Source organism: Scyliorhinus torazame, chromosome 21 (genome assembly GCF_047496885.1).
Source record: "Scyliorhinus torazame isolate Kashiwa2021f chromosome 21, sScyTor2.1, whole genome shotgun sequence".
Lineage (NCBI taxonomy): Eukaryota > Metazoa > Chordata > Chondrichthyes > Carcharhiniformes > Scyliorhinidae > Scyliorhinus > Scyliorhinus torazame.
The window spans coordinates 29,384,632-29,399,520 of record NC_092727.1 but is presented as its reverse complement, the minus strand read 5'-3'; the positions used below and the strand labels follow the sequence as shown (position 1 = coordinate 29,399,520).

The 14,889-nt window shown below is 55.5% G+C and overlaps 1 protein-coding gene across 3 annotated transcripts in view; it reads right to left on the bottom strand.

Moving 5' to 3' along the window:
* Positions 1-14,889, bottom strand: part of igsf9bb (immunoglobulin superfamily, member 9Bb) — an 889,343-nt gene that overhangs the window by 657,475 nt on the left and 216,979 nt on the right. The window lies entirely within an intron of this gene.

Sequence of the window (14,889 nt, the reverse complement as noted above, 5' to 3'; positions counted from 1 at the left end):
TGACCTAAACAGTGACACCGACATCCCATGAACAAGTAAGTAAAATTAAAATAGCTGAGTAACAGCTCAAGGTTTTTTGAAATTGACAAACAACATTTTGAGGTTAAAAGAGACATATTCTATCAAGAATTCAATTTCAACACTTGATGTTAGACAGGTAATTGGAGCACATAATGATAGTTTTGATGTCAATGTTGATTGCAAATAGGTAAAGTTGGATGTTAGCAGCATGAATATTACAGAATCGTTGCATCATTCAGGAATTCTGTATTACTGACCCCAGTCTAGTCAGAAGATCGCAAATGACTTCACACTTGTTGATATTATACATGAATTGCTATGATGGATAACAGACCAGATTTACTGTCAAAATAACAGTGAGGCCGATCACTGTGTGAGGTTAATCACTCAGTGTGCAAATCACACAGTAAATGCATGGTTAAATGTGAAAATCCAAGATGCCCCGTTTGTTGCTAACTTCCCAAAAGTTGCAGTTCATTGTGTGCCTCACCATAGAAATTTACTGAACACAAGAATTAAGAGTAGGCCATTCTGCCCCTCAAAGCTGCTCCGCTACTCCATAAGCCCTCAGCTGATCTGACTGTGTTGTGAATTCCACTTTCTTGTTTGCCCCTTAACTCCAAGAACCACAAGAGGCTTCTGAACCTGCACTGTAGAGACAAACTAACCTAGCCACAGAAAGTTAGGGCTTGCCCATTTCAGTCTAAGTGCCTTTTTTAATTACTGACCAACAAACTCTCTGACACTGAAAACTATCTTTTAGAAGTGTGAAGCTTTTAACTTTTGTTGGAGGTTTAAAAAGAATGTCATATTACATTTGCTTTATTTTTTCTTTTGTCCCTCTCTTTCTCTCCTTTCATCTCACCCATTCCCTCTCTTTATTTTACTTTCTCTACCTGATTTCGTATTGAATTAAATACTTTAACTTCTGGTTCAGGTACCATGAAAATGTCAATATCGCACCAAAAGCAACTTGTCATGCAGATGAACATGAAATTTAAATGGATAAGGGCGAACCTAACGAACGAAACACACCACTCATTTGCTAGCTACAGCAAATTCTGAACCAGTGTGCATACTTAAAGAATCTGTAACAGCTGTGGTTCACCTCGAACCATGAAATGATAATTATTAAGAATTGATGTTAATTATATTGAGTGACAAAACTGTATTGTTGCTCGCGAAGAATAGCATCACGCAAATTAAGTGTCATCCTCAGCAAATACATTTCATTTTGAAGTACCTCATACAGCTGGCAGTGTAAATACAGATGAATGAAACCATTCAACCCATTTCACCTGAACCAGTCACAATGAAAATCTCCATTCAATCACTTATCCGACTGACATTTGTACCTTCACTATCGTACCAGATGGTCACTTTTTTCTTCGAAGTAACACCCTCAATTTGTGCATCACCAAACCACAGCTTATGCCATGATTTTGCTTTGGAGGAGCCAGGCCCCAGCTTTACCTCAGTGATAATGGGAATTGGACCCCATGCTGTTGATGGCAATCTGATCCACAAGAGAGTCGACTGAGAGACATGAGGTCAGGTGACCAAACGTTTGGTCAAAATGGTAGGTTTTAAACGAGGTAAAAGAGGTAGAGAGGAGAAGAATGTGTAAGGGACAAGGGAGGAGAATTCCCGACCCTGTGGCAGCGACAACTGAAGTAATAGCCCCCAATAATGGAGTGAGGAGCACTGCTATCTTGATGGGTTGTGGGACTGGGGGAAATAACAGAGATAGGGCGGGATGAGGTCCTGGGTGGATTTGAAAACAAAGATGAGGAGATTTTTAAAATCAAGATATTGCTTACCTGGCAGCCAATGTAAACCAGGAGAACAGGTGTGAAAGGGAAAACCGACTTGCTACAAGCTAAAATTTGATGTAAGGATTATATTAACGTTATGTATAACATATATAGAGAACATGTTCATTGGGTTGCCACATTCCATTTCTAAAACTGTGAAAGCTTCTGTTAGGCTTTTTAAAAAATGGGAATCCTGCTTTAAAGTGCTAATATCTATCTGCAGTACTAGGTTTTCCTGAAGGTGGTGTTGTGATAGGTGTTTATAACGTTATGAGGACTGCCCCATGTGCTTGTTGAATAATTGCTACTTTAATCTGGGGTATTGTCTCTCCATGGCTTTTTAGTCACTGCCCACTGGATGGCTCTGCAGCGATGTGTGTACTGTAACCAAAATATCCAAATGTAGGGCATAATCTTAAATTAGTTACAATGCCAAAGCAATTTTTAATGTCAGTGTTGTGGTCAAACCAATGTTGCAATACATCCCTACAGCTTGCTGGACCCTGCACTTCCCAACTCTACTCCTGAAAATGTTAGCAAGGACAACCGTAACCCTCCACCATCCTCTGCTGAGTCAGGCCGTATTATTGCAATGGTCATGTTAGCTATTATGTGTTCTTCATGATCTCGCCTGCTCTCCATCCAGCTTCCTGACCAACCTGCCAGGAATTCCTTGCCTCTTCCTGGCGGCTCTGCTACTGTTCTTTCCCTCTTGGTGGTCCAACCCATTCCACCTCTCCCTCGAGCAAGTGACTCCCTGAACTGTTGTTCCCAGTTCCTCAGCCCCAATGGCAAAGCACCCATTGTCAACAGACATTAGGTTCTCCATCTTCCTGACTGGCACAAGTCCCTGGCCTTGGCAGAAACAAAATATCTTCCCTGAAGAGAGGATTCTTGGCCCTTGCAGATGGGAGGGCAGAATGTGTTCCCACCACCACAAGAGCATTTTTGGGACTTTGGCAGGTTATAGGCCAGTTTACTCCACCCTGCCAACAAGTTTTTGTTTGGCTATGCGTGTCACCTAATATATGTCCCCCTCCATTGACAATGCTTGGTACCAACAACATTAAGATTGTTTTTCCAGTTTTGACTACCTCTCATCTCTCCCTCTCTCTCTCCATCCATGCTCTTTCCCTTATCTCTCTTGCTTCATCTCTCTCCTTTACACTGTGTCTCCTACTTTCTCTCTTTTGCTCCCCTTTAGCCTGTGATGAACATGTCTTTGACACGCTGGATGTGTTGCCAGTCAGATCAATACGGACCCAAAAGAAACAGTGATGAGCCACTCGTTATGTTACACGGGCCCAGTATTTATGCACCAACATTTTTAAAATATAATAGAGTCATAGGGCGAAATTCTCCGTTATCGGCGGAAACTCCGCCGATCGGCGCAAAAAACGGCGCAAATCCCACTTGCGTCACGTCATAAAAATGGGCCGATAGTCTGCGGCCCGAAATGGGCTAGCAGCGACGTAACGGGATCCGCGCTTGCGCAGTGGTTCACGCCGTGCAGCGTCATACGCGCTGCACGGCGTGACGGCTCATAAGGCCGCGCAGCTCCCCCCCACCCGACCGGAACACCCGACCGCAACACCCGACTTGATGGCTGGCCGTCGCTCAGCCCCGAGGTTCGAGTCACACGATGTGGAGGCGCTCCTGGATGCGGTGGAGCAGAGGAGGGACGCCCTGTATCCCGGGCACGGCCGCAGAGTTGCCCCACGCCACAGCCGGCGTCTGTGGAGGGAGGTGGCAGAGGCCGTCACCGCTGTGGCCCTAACACCACGGACAGGCACCCGGTGCCACAAGAAGGTGAACGACCTCGTCAGAGCAGGCAGGGTGAGCCTCCCCCATATCCCCCATATCCCCTCTCCCCCAAATCCCCCCCTCCCCCATATCCCCCCTCCCCCATATGCCCCCCTCCCCCATATCCCCCATATCCCCCCTCCCCCATATCCCCCCCTCCCCCATATCCCCCCTCCCCCATATCCCCCCCTCCCCATATCCCCCATATTCCCCCCTCCCCCATATCCCCCCTCCCCCATATACCCCATATCCCCCTCCCCCATATCCCCCATATTCCCCCCTCCCCCATATCCCCCCTCCCCCATATTCCCCCCTCCCCCATATTCCCCCTCCCCCATATTCCCCCCTCCCCCATATCCCCCCTCCCCCATATTCCCCCCTCCCCCATATTCCCCCTCCCCCATATTCCCCCCTCCCCCTTATCCCCCATATTCCCCCCTCCCCCATATTCCCCCCTCCCCCATATTCCCCCTCCCCCATATTCCCCCCTCCCCCATATCCCCCCTCCCCCATATTCCCCCCTCCCCCATATTCCCCCTCCCCCATATTCCCCCCTCCCCCTTATCCCCCATATTCCCCCCTCCCCCATATTCCCCCCTCCCCCATATTCCCCCCTCCCCCATATCCCCCTCCCCCATATCCCCCCCTCCCCCATATCCCCCCCTCCCCCATATCCCCCCCTCCCCCATATTCCCCATATCCCCCCTCCCCCATATCCCCCCTCCCACATATCCCCCCTCCCCCATATCCCCCATCCCCCATATCCCTCCTCCCCCATATCCCCCATATCCCCCCTCCGCCATATCCCCCCTCCCCCATATCCCCCCTCCCCCATGTCCCCCCTCCCCCATATCCCCAAGTGAATCCAGCCCTAACCTTAACCTCTGCAATGCACGCGCAACCGATAGCGTGCATTCATATACCTGCCTAACTGTTGCCTTTTACCCCTGCCACCCCCCCCCCCCCCAGGAGAAGCGTGCACACAACAATAGGGAGCATGTGAGGACTGGAGGAGGGCCCGCTGATGAGAGGCCACTGACCGTACACGAGGAAAGGGCCCTGGAACTGGCTGGCGGACCTGAGGACCGGGAGGTTGCTGATGCAGAGGTCGGGGCCCCACGAGCAAGTGAGCCACCAACAGCCCGTCCCCATATCCCCCCTCCCCTATATCCCCCTCTCCCGTATCACCTGATCACTGCCTGATGTCTAACCATGCATGCTTCATTGTGTATCGCAGGACCAAACGTCCAGGCACCCATCCCCGCAGATGCAGACCGCCCGCAGGATGCCCCTAGGAGACCACGGGAGACGGAGAGACCCGCACCCTCCAGCATGCGACGCCCGCAGGATGCCCCTCGGAGACCACGGGAGACGGAGAGACCCGCACCCTCCAGCAGGCGACGCCCGCAGGATGCCCCGCGGAGACCACGGGAGACGGAGAGACCCGAACCCTCCAGCATGCGACGCCTGCAGGATGCCCCTCGGAGACCACGGGAGACGGAGAGACCCGTACCCTCCAGCATGCGACGCCCGCAGGATGCCCCTCGGAGACCACGGGAGACGGAGAGACCTGGAGCAACAGGGAGACGACACCCCCGTCACGTGCGGGAGCGACCACCCAGCGATGAGGGGGGCAGCCACAGGCCCCCGTCACATCCGAGCCAGGACACCACTACCCAGGACACCACTACCCAGGACACCACTACCCAGGACACCACTACCCAGGACACCCCTACCCGGGACACCACTACCCGGGACACCACTACCCGGGACACCACTACCCGGGACAGCACTACCCGGGACAGCACTACCCGGGACAGCACTACCCGGGACAGCACTGCCCGGGACAGCACTACCCGGGACACCCCTACCCGGGAAGACGAAATACCGGACAGTGACTCAGAGTGGATGGGTGGAGACGAACCCCCACCCCAAAGTGCCATGGACTCAGAGTGGGACGAAGAGCACGACACAACGCCACTGCTGTCACCAACACCCTCCACCATCGCAGAAACACTCACCACGGTTGGGCACTTTAGTGATGAGGCGTCTGGTACACTCACTGGTGCGCACAACACAGCCGTCCCGGTACAGCAGGTGGAGGTAGGAGCAGCAGAGGGACCGGGCGGTCGGAGGGCAGCCCAGGCCAAGCGAACATCTGCCGCCCAGATGGATCCCGGGTTCCTGCAGTTACCACACCCACACATAGATCCGATGCAACCACCGACACGGAGACGAGCGAATAGGGTGACGGGTGGCTTGCGGCGGCTGCGGTCGCAGGTGGAGGAGTCCACCCGCGTCCAGGAGCTGGGAGTGGTCCCGGTCATGCGTGCCACCCAGGCTGACACCGCACGGGTGGCGTCCGCGGTGGAGGCAATGGGTGCAACGGTGTCAGACATGGGGAACGGTTTGCGAGGCCTGGGGCCTTCCGTGCAGGCGGCGTCTGTGGCCCAGGAAATGGCTGCCCTCTCACAGGAGGCCATGAGCCAGTGCCAGCGCCAGATGGCAGAGGCGCTCAACGCCATAGCCCAGTCTCAGCAGGCCATGGCCCAGTCTCTGCAGGCCATGGCCCAGTCTCAGCAGGCCATCGCTGAGGGCATCGGCGCCAGTGGCCATGTGCGAGCTGGCGTCGCACTGTCGCAGACAGGGTTCGACAACCCCCTGGGCTCCATGGCTGCAAACCTGCAGACCCCTGTCGATACCAGCACGGGCCTCCAGGACTGGCAGCGCCAGATGTCGGGGGCGCGTCGGATGGCCAGTCCGTTCGCATCCCCCACCCATGTAGAGGCCTGGGGGCCATCGGGCACCCCGAGAGAGGAGGAGGTGGTGTGGTCCGTCCCGGCTCCCTCTGTAGGGGAGGACCCGGTACACCGCGACACCTCGGACTCCCCCCCTTCCGTCCCAGGTGCATCGGGTGGGCAACGGGCAGGACAGGCTGGCAGCTCGCCATCCCAGTCGCCCGGGCCGCAGCCTGGCCCATCTAGGCCAGGACGCCCCAGGAAACGGCCGCCAAAGGGATCCAGTGTCAGAGGGCAGGAATCACAGGAGTCCACCTCCAGTTCTGCTGTACCATCTGGGGAACCACGTAGACGTAGTCAAAGGGCCCGTAAGGCCAAACAATTAGACACTGAGTAAGTTGGCACGGGTGCAGGGCACAGATGAGTTTTAGGGGCTAGGGCACGTGCATGAACTCCTTTGGTTATTAAAGTCAATGTTACACCTACCGAAGCTGCCTTTGTGCTCTGTCCAAAGTGTGCGGGGGTGTCATGTACGTTGAGCGCAAGTGTGTGTGTGAGGGGTGGTCTTACCTCAGCCCCAGGTGAGTCTGCCCCCTTCCCCCTGGGCCGCCATCAACATCCCCCGGGCAGAGGACGGGACCGTGCGCTGCAGTGTCACAGCCGCATTCAGGGATGGTCCGGGTGGATGGTGGTACTGTGGCCATGGGTCAGACACAGTCCAACGATGTAGAGCCAGGAGCTCATCGGAGGCGGGTTGTCATCATTCTCCATGGCCTGCGATAGACACGCGTCCACCCGCAACTGGGTGAGCCCGGCCCGTTGTGCCGCCGGTGGATCGGCAATTGGGAGTGGGGGGGTGGTGTGCATGCGGGTGGGGTGTGTGGGGTTGGGGAGGGGGGTGAGGGTGCTGGGTGGGTGGATGGGTGGGGGGTGTGGGTGGTCGGCTGTTGTCATGGTGTGCGGTCTGTGGCCATACTACCCGATTCCCACGCCCATCTAGTCAGTGAAGCGGGCGTCTATCAGTCTGTCCCGTGCCCGCTGGGCCAGCCGGTAACGGTGGACAGCCACCCGTCTGTGTCTACCCCGTCTGCCCTGACCATTGCCCCCATCCCCCTCATCTGGGGAGGACTGGGCCTCTTCCTGCTGCTCCTCCACTCCGCCCTCCTCTGCCTGCGGCACATCGCCCCTCTGCTGGGCTATGTTGTGCAGGACGCAGAACACCACAATGATGCGGCCGACCCTATCTGACCGATACTGGAGGGCGCCCCCAGAGAGGTCCAGGCACCTGAAACGCATCTTCAGCACGCCAAAGCACCTCTCGATCACTCCCCTTGTCGCTACATGGGCATCATTGTAGCGGTTCTCCGCCTCATTGCGTGGCCTCCGTATAGGTGTCATCAGCCACGATCGCAATGGGTAGCCCCTGTCGCCCAGCAACCAGCCCCTCAGCCGGGGATGGCGTCCCTCGTACATGCCGGGGATGGATGACCGCGACAACACAAATGAGTCGTGTACACTGCCTGGGTGACGGGCGCAGACGTGCAGGATCATCATGCGGTGGTCGCAGACCACCTGTACGTTCATCGAATAGGTCCCCTTCCTATTAGTGAACACGGCCCTGTTATCTGCAGGTGGCCGCACGGCGACGTGCATCCCATCGATCGCGCCCTGGACCATGGGGAACCCGGCAACGGCAGAGAAGCCCACGGCCCGTGCATCTTGGCTGGCCCGGTCCACGGGGAAGCGGATGTAGCGGTGCGCCATGGCATAAAGGGCATCTGTCACTGCCCGGATGCACCGATGCATCGATGTCTGCGATATGCCGGACAGGTCCCCACTCGGTGCCTGGAATGACCCCGTTGCATAAAAGTTCAGGGCCACCGTAACCTTGATGGACACGGGGAGAGGGTGTCCCCCGCCAGTGCCACGCGGTGACAGGTGTGCCAGCAGGTGGCAGATGTGTGCCACGGTTTCCCGGCTCATCCGGAGTCTCCTCCTGCATTCCCGGTCCGTGAGGTCCTGGTATGACTGCCGGGGCCGATACACATGGGGCGCCCTCGGGTGCCTCCGTTGCCGTGGGGCCGCGACGTCCTCCTCCCCCTCCTCGTCCTGTCGGTCAGGTGTCCCTCCAGCCTGGGCGGCTGCCGCCTGCCCCTCTGCGGCAGCCTGCGCCGCCTCTCTGGCACGCTCCTCCTCCTCCTCCTCCTCCTCCTCCTCCTCATCCAGGGCAACATAGACATGAGCGGCTGCCACCACGGCGGCCAACATCGCTGCATGGTCTGAAAACATGACGGCCTGGTGGGGGGGAGGGGAACGACGACATGTCTTCATTGCCCATATCCCCTCCTCCCCCCAGCCAGGTGGCATGGACCGCATGGGTCCAACTGTTGGAGGCTGGCACCTGGCCAGGTGGACCAACTCATTTGCCCTCCCATCACCCACCCCGGCACGGCCTCCCCCCCCCCAACCTCCACCCCGGCAGGGCCCCCCTCCCCAACCTCCACCCCGGCACGGACCCCCTCCCCAACCCCCAACCTCCACCCCAGCACGGACCCCCCCCCAACCTCCACCCCAGCACGGACCCCCCCCCAACCTCCACCCCGGCACGGACCCCCTCCCCAAACCCCCAACCTCCACCCCGGCACGGACCCCCTCCCCAACCCCCAACCTCCACCCAGGCACGGACCCCCCCCAACCTCCACCCCGGCACGGACCCCCTCCCCAACCCCCAACCTCCACCCCAGCACGGACCCCCCCCAACCTCCACCCCGGCACGGACCCCCTCCCCAACCCCCAACCTCCACCCCAGCACGGACCCCCCCCCCAACCTCCACCCCAGCACGGACCCCCCCAACCTCCACCCCGGCACGGACCCCCCCCCAACCTCCACACCAGCACGGACCCCCCCCCCAACCTCCACCCCAGCACGGACCCCCCCCAACCTCCACCCCGGCACGGACCCCCCCCCCAACCTCCACCCCAGCACGGACCCCCCCCCCAACCTCCACCCCGGCACGGACCCCCTCCCCAACCCCCAACCTCCACCCCGGCACGGACCCCCTCCCCAACCCCCAACCTCCACCCCGGCACGGACCCCCTCCCCAACCCCCAACCTCCACCCCGGCACGGACCCCCTCCCCAACCCCCAACCTCCACCCCAGCACGGACCCCCCCCCCAACCTCCACCCCAGCACGGACCCCCCCCAACCTCCACCCCGGCACGGACCCCCTCCCCAACCCCCAACCTCCACCCCGGCACGGACCCCCTCCCCAACCTCCACCCCGGCACGGACCCCCTCCCCAACCTCCACCCCGGCACGGACCCCCTCCCCAACCCCCAACCTCCACCCCAGCACGGACCCCCCCCCCAACCTCCACCCCGGCACGGACCCCCTGCACAACCCCCAACCTCCACCCCGGCACGGACCCCCTCCCGGCACTCCCCCGGAGCCCAGCCTACTCTAACCACCCCCCCACCGCCGCACACACACACACACAAGCCGAGACACACCTCTCCTCAGGCAATCAGTCTGCGGCCACGCCATTTCCTGCCCAGAGCCAACCCCCCAGGCCGTCACTCACCTCCTCGCTGGTCGGCGTGAGCCTGGAGCACCGGGTCACGCCGATGAAAAGGAGGTTTGATTCACGTCGACGTGATGACAACTTCGGCCCATCCGGAAGGGAGAATATCGGCAGGCCGAAAATTGGCTGCCTTGCGCAGACCCGTGACATTCTCCGCGGCAGCGGCGCCATTAACGCCCCGCCGACTTTTCTCCCTTCGGAGACTTCGGCGGGGGCGGGGGCGGGATTCACGGCGGCCAACGGCCATTCTCCGACCCGGCGGGGGGTCGGAGAATGACGCCCATAATTTTGACATTTATGCAGAGAATATCATGACTGGCAAAATATATTTTAATATCACTACTTTCGCTGATACCTCATTATATTTAAGTGGTAATCCTGTTTCTGAAAAATGCAGTCACAATGCTTCTGTAGCCTCTCCTGAAATCAATATATATGCCTTAGCAATGACCAGCTAACTCAGCACACACAATGCCTTCCTGGCCTGTGTTTCAGGATCACACATCATTCATGCAGCTACCAGGGAAATATAAATAACTCATCTTAAACACCTCCTTCAGTCAACAAGTCAATAATGTAGATGCCACAGGACTTGCCATCTTGCGCTCCTCTTTGTCACCACTCACGTTTGTCTGCTTCCTGACATTCCTGAGGGCTGATGTTAACTACCTGAACCTCCCATCATGTCCACCGTTGCCAGCCCTTCCCCACACATGGTAGGATGAGTGAAGACTGTATATTCCATTGCCTCACATTTTTACTTGCCTGAATTCAGGCACAAGAGGGCAGCCTGCTCCAGAGGAACCGAGGCCTCATTTAAATTGCGTCCCGTTCATGTCATCGAGAAGAGCACAGAGTGTTAACCGCCGGCTGGCTGAGGTCCACAAAGGTCTCCAGCACCAACTCGGTGTGTTGTCCTTGGCCTCAATCTTGGTCCCTCTCCTGCATCTGAGGATTATGTACTGCAAAATTGCCAACCTAATCTCCACCTTCAAAGCCTTGTGCCAGGGACTATCTCTGCTGGTCCTCATTGGTGAACTCACCCAGCCCCCGAAGCGTATTTCTCGACTTTATGCTCTGAGTGCTGGATGAATCACCACCCATCTGTGCCTATCGCACCCCCCCCCTAACCACCTCCACTACGCCCCCCACCCCCACCACCAACTCCCTCCCACTCTCAATTCCTGCTCTGAGTTAGATTTGAGCCCCTGTATTCATGAACCTTACGGGTTGATGGCGCAACAGTCTTGGCCACTCAATCTCCCCTCAAATAATCACTTCAGAAAACTAATTTGGAGGTGTTGACTTCATAGATTGCATTGGACATGCAAAATAAATATCTATTAAAAAATCCCATGAAATAAATTTTTGAGTGAAATTTAGCAGGCCTGTTTGCCGTGGGCGCAAATCCCGTTATGGCCATACAATCTCGTGAGAGGGCCACAATGGGATTTGCGCCTGTGAGATTTCAGATCGTGGGGTGGGATTCTCCGTCTCTCTGCCCTCATTATCTGGTGCGGCGTGCCCCCGCCGGCAGTGGGATCCTCCATCCCGCCAGCCGACCAATGGGGTTTCCCATTGTGGACACCCCCAGGCCTTTGGGAAATCCGCTGGCGTGAACCCGCTGCCGGCAAAGCAGAAGATCCCGCCGACGGAGAATCCAGCCCGTGATCTTCCTTGCTCCCCGTCCCCCCGTTGGACATGACCTTACTTGCATGATTTAAAATACATTTTAATATAATTTAATCGCTTTACGCCATAGCATCCAGCAGGTACAAACCTCCCACCTGTGACATCTCACAGGTGCCCACTTCCCCCACCCAACTGGCTGTATGATCCTCATCAGCACTTTGAAAATGAACAGGGTGCTGTTCATCCAGATGAGAAAAGGCATCAGTTAAGCCACCGGGATGCACACAGCTTTTCCCGCCTGATCCAGCACTCTGTGCAATTTTGGGATAATTCCGCCCTTTGCTTTTGATCAACTGGAGTCTGTGAATTCTGTAATTTCTCGGTGCATCCTATGATAAGTAAGAAATCTCAAAGAACACAGCTGCGCAGCTTCACGTAAGTTTTTAGGTTGTTTGTTAAAAATGACCCAAAGTGCAGAGCATAAAGGAATGTGGATCAATCCCACCTGCGCAGATGTTTTTGCCTGTTCCTGTGATAACCAGTGGTTATATACAGTGGGACAACATGTACAGCAGATTGCTTAAACATGCACTTTGCTGTTCTGATGCCCTGCTGGGTGTGCAGTTCTCAATGCCAACAGAGATTCCACAGAGCTTCATTACCTCTGCTTTCATTATCAAACACATGCCGTAATCTAGAGAGAGATTTGTGTCTTGAAGGCTTTGTTGCTGGGGGCCTCCAACCCTTCGGCTTCAGTCATCACTTTAAATCAGTTACAGAAAAGCACACCAGGGAAGTCCCCAGCAAGGATGACCAATAATATAAAGTTGTAGGGCAGACAGAAGGCACCATGTTTAAAGCTCAGCACTGAGAGCCACGTAGGATAAATAAAATAGCAACTGTGAGAGGCTACAAGAAAATTATTCAGTTCTGGACCACGAAAATTTACAAGGATTAAATATGCAGCAAAGGACAATTGTTTTAAAACAGGAAGAATCAGCAGGATATTTTTCAGATGCTGCACAACAGAACAGCATCTAAGAAAATAGAAACCAAGGAATCAAAGTGCTGGACTATGACAACTGAAAGTTCAGTCTGAGGTGGTACACAAGAAAGACCCCAGAAAGGATGGACTTGGGTATGAGAGAACAGCCCATTGTAAGAGTCTTTTCTGTCTATTCTTTTGTTACCATTTATTTTATTTTGTTGTTTTGGTCTGTGGATCAATAATTGGGATGTGCCCTTAAGCAAAGAGAAGAAAGCAGAAGACTTAATGTTTAAAACAGTCTGCTTACTCGATATTGTACTCTCAGACTTTGTGTTTGGGGGAAGGAGAAGCCAGGCACTTCCTCAGCAAGTAAATGGGAGGAACCCATTTTGGAGGGAATCCGTTTGATTGGGTTATATGGCAACCAATTGGTTGGCCTGGGACAGTGTTCTGCTTGACAACAGTCAGTGATTAGTTCCTGCTGGGTGATGTTTCTGAGAGAACCGTCTAGAAGTGGCCACATGTCAGAAGTGAAGGGAGCTGCTTTCTCTCTCTGGTGCCTGCTGTCTGTAGGTGGAAGCTGAAAGTCTTTAAGTGTATCAAAACTAACAACTTTTTGCTCTTCAGGGACTGAACTAAAATAACTGATTTACTGTTTTGAAAGCAGTCAGTGTCTCACATATCATTTGCTGTGAAACTGAAATGATGCCGTGATTGCAGGGAAGGTAGACAATCTTGCCTGGAAAGATCATATCAAATCTGGAAGAAAGGAAGTACCAAACTGGAAGTCTGAACTTCAGAAAGATATTGACTGGAAGTCATCCCTGTGAATAAAAGATTCATGATCCTTTTATTTATTAATATTTTTTCCCCTTTCCCACCACCCTTTCTCCTCGATGTGGTTTGTGTGTGTGTGTGTGTTCATGTATGTGTAGAGAGGGGGTTTTGGATAGCCAGCTACATTTTATGTCTCTTTTAATTAAAGATATTGGGCGGGATTCTGTGATCCTGAGGCTAAGTGTTAGCGCCGTTGAAAATGTTGTCGCGTTTCTCGACGGCGTCAACACAGCCTCAGGATCAGCAATTCTGGCCCCTACAGGGGGCCAGCACGGCACTGGAGCGGTTCACACCGCTCCAGCTGCTGATCCCGGCGTCAACTGGGCACCGCGGGATCGGCGCATTCGCAGTGGCACCAGGGCCAATGCGCGCATGCGCAGTGGCTCCCGTCAACGCGCCGGCCCTGATGCAACATGGCGCAGGGCGAAAGGGGCCGACGCGGAATAAAGGAGGCCCCCAGCCAGAGAGGCCGGCCCGCCGATTGGTGGGCCCCGATCGCAGGCCAGGCCACATCGGAGGCCCCCCCCCCCCCCCCCCGGGGTTGGACCCCCCTCACCCCCTACAGGCCGCCCCCCGACCCTTCCACGCCAAGTTCCCGCCGGCCGAGAGCAGGTGTGGACGGCGCCAGCGGGGCTCGGGTTTTTCACGATGGCCGCTCGGACCATCCCGGGCCGAGAACTGGCGGGGGGGGGCCCGGCGCCGCGCCAACCACGCCAGCGCCAATGGCGCCAGTTCTTCGCTCTGCGGAGTATTTCGTGCCGGCGTCGGGGCGGCGTGGCGTGATTCACGCCAGTCATAGGGATTCGCTGGCCTGGCGGCTGAGAGAATCCCGCCCACGGTTCATAATAAAAGGTTACTTGTGTTTTAAAGTTACAAACCTGGTGACTGTAGTTTACTGGACCCCACCAAAGACCGTGGATATTGAAATCAATCTAATTTCACTGGTGTTGTGATCCAGGTCAAGTGGGGCTGGGATTGACCGCATATTAGCCCAGAGTGACGGAACAATGCTCAAAGACTTTGGAGAGGAAAGGATGGGTTGGAGATGGAATGGCAGTTTGTTAGGGCGGAGGAGTCAATGTTTTTTTGAGAAGAGGGTGATGACTGCAAATTTCAATGAGACAGAGGGACGGAACCTGAATAGAGCGAACCGTTACCATTATCGGTTAACATGGGAGCCAGAAAGGGAAATTAGGTAGTTAGCACAGGTAGTCAGGGCCAAAGGGGGCAGGTGGTGGGTCGCATGGACAAGATGAGCTCTGAGAGGGCATGAAGGACATCGAAGAACAGCTAGACAAAGATGCAAGGCCGGGGTATGAGGGATCTTTAGGGGAAGCTGGGCTGGGGAAGAGAGGAAAGTGATCGAAGCAGCTGATTGGATAATCTCAATCTCAATGTGCAAGATGTCCAATAGCTCCTCACAACTGATGGAGGTGAGGGTGGGAGAGACAGAGGAAAGCGCTTTCAGATGACA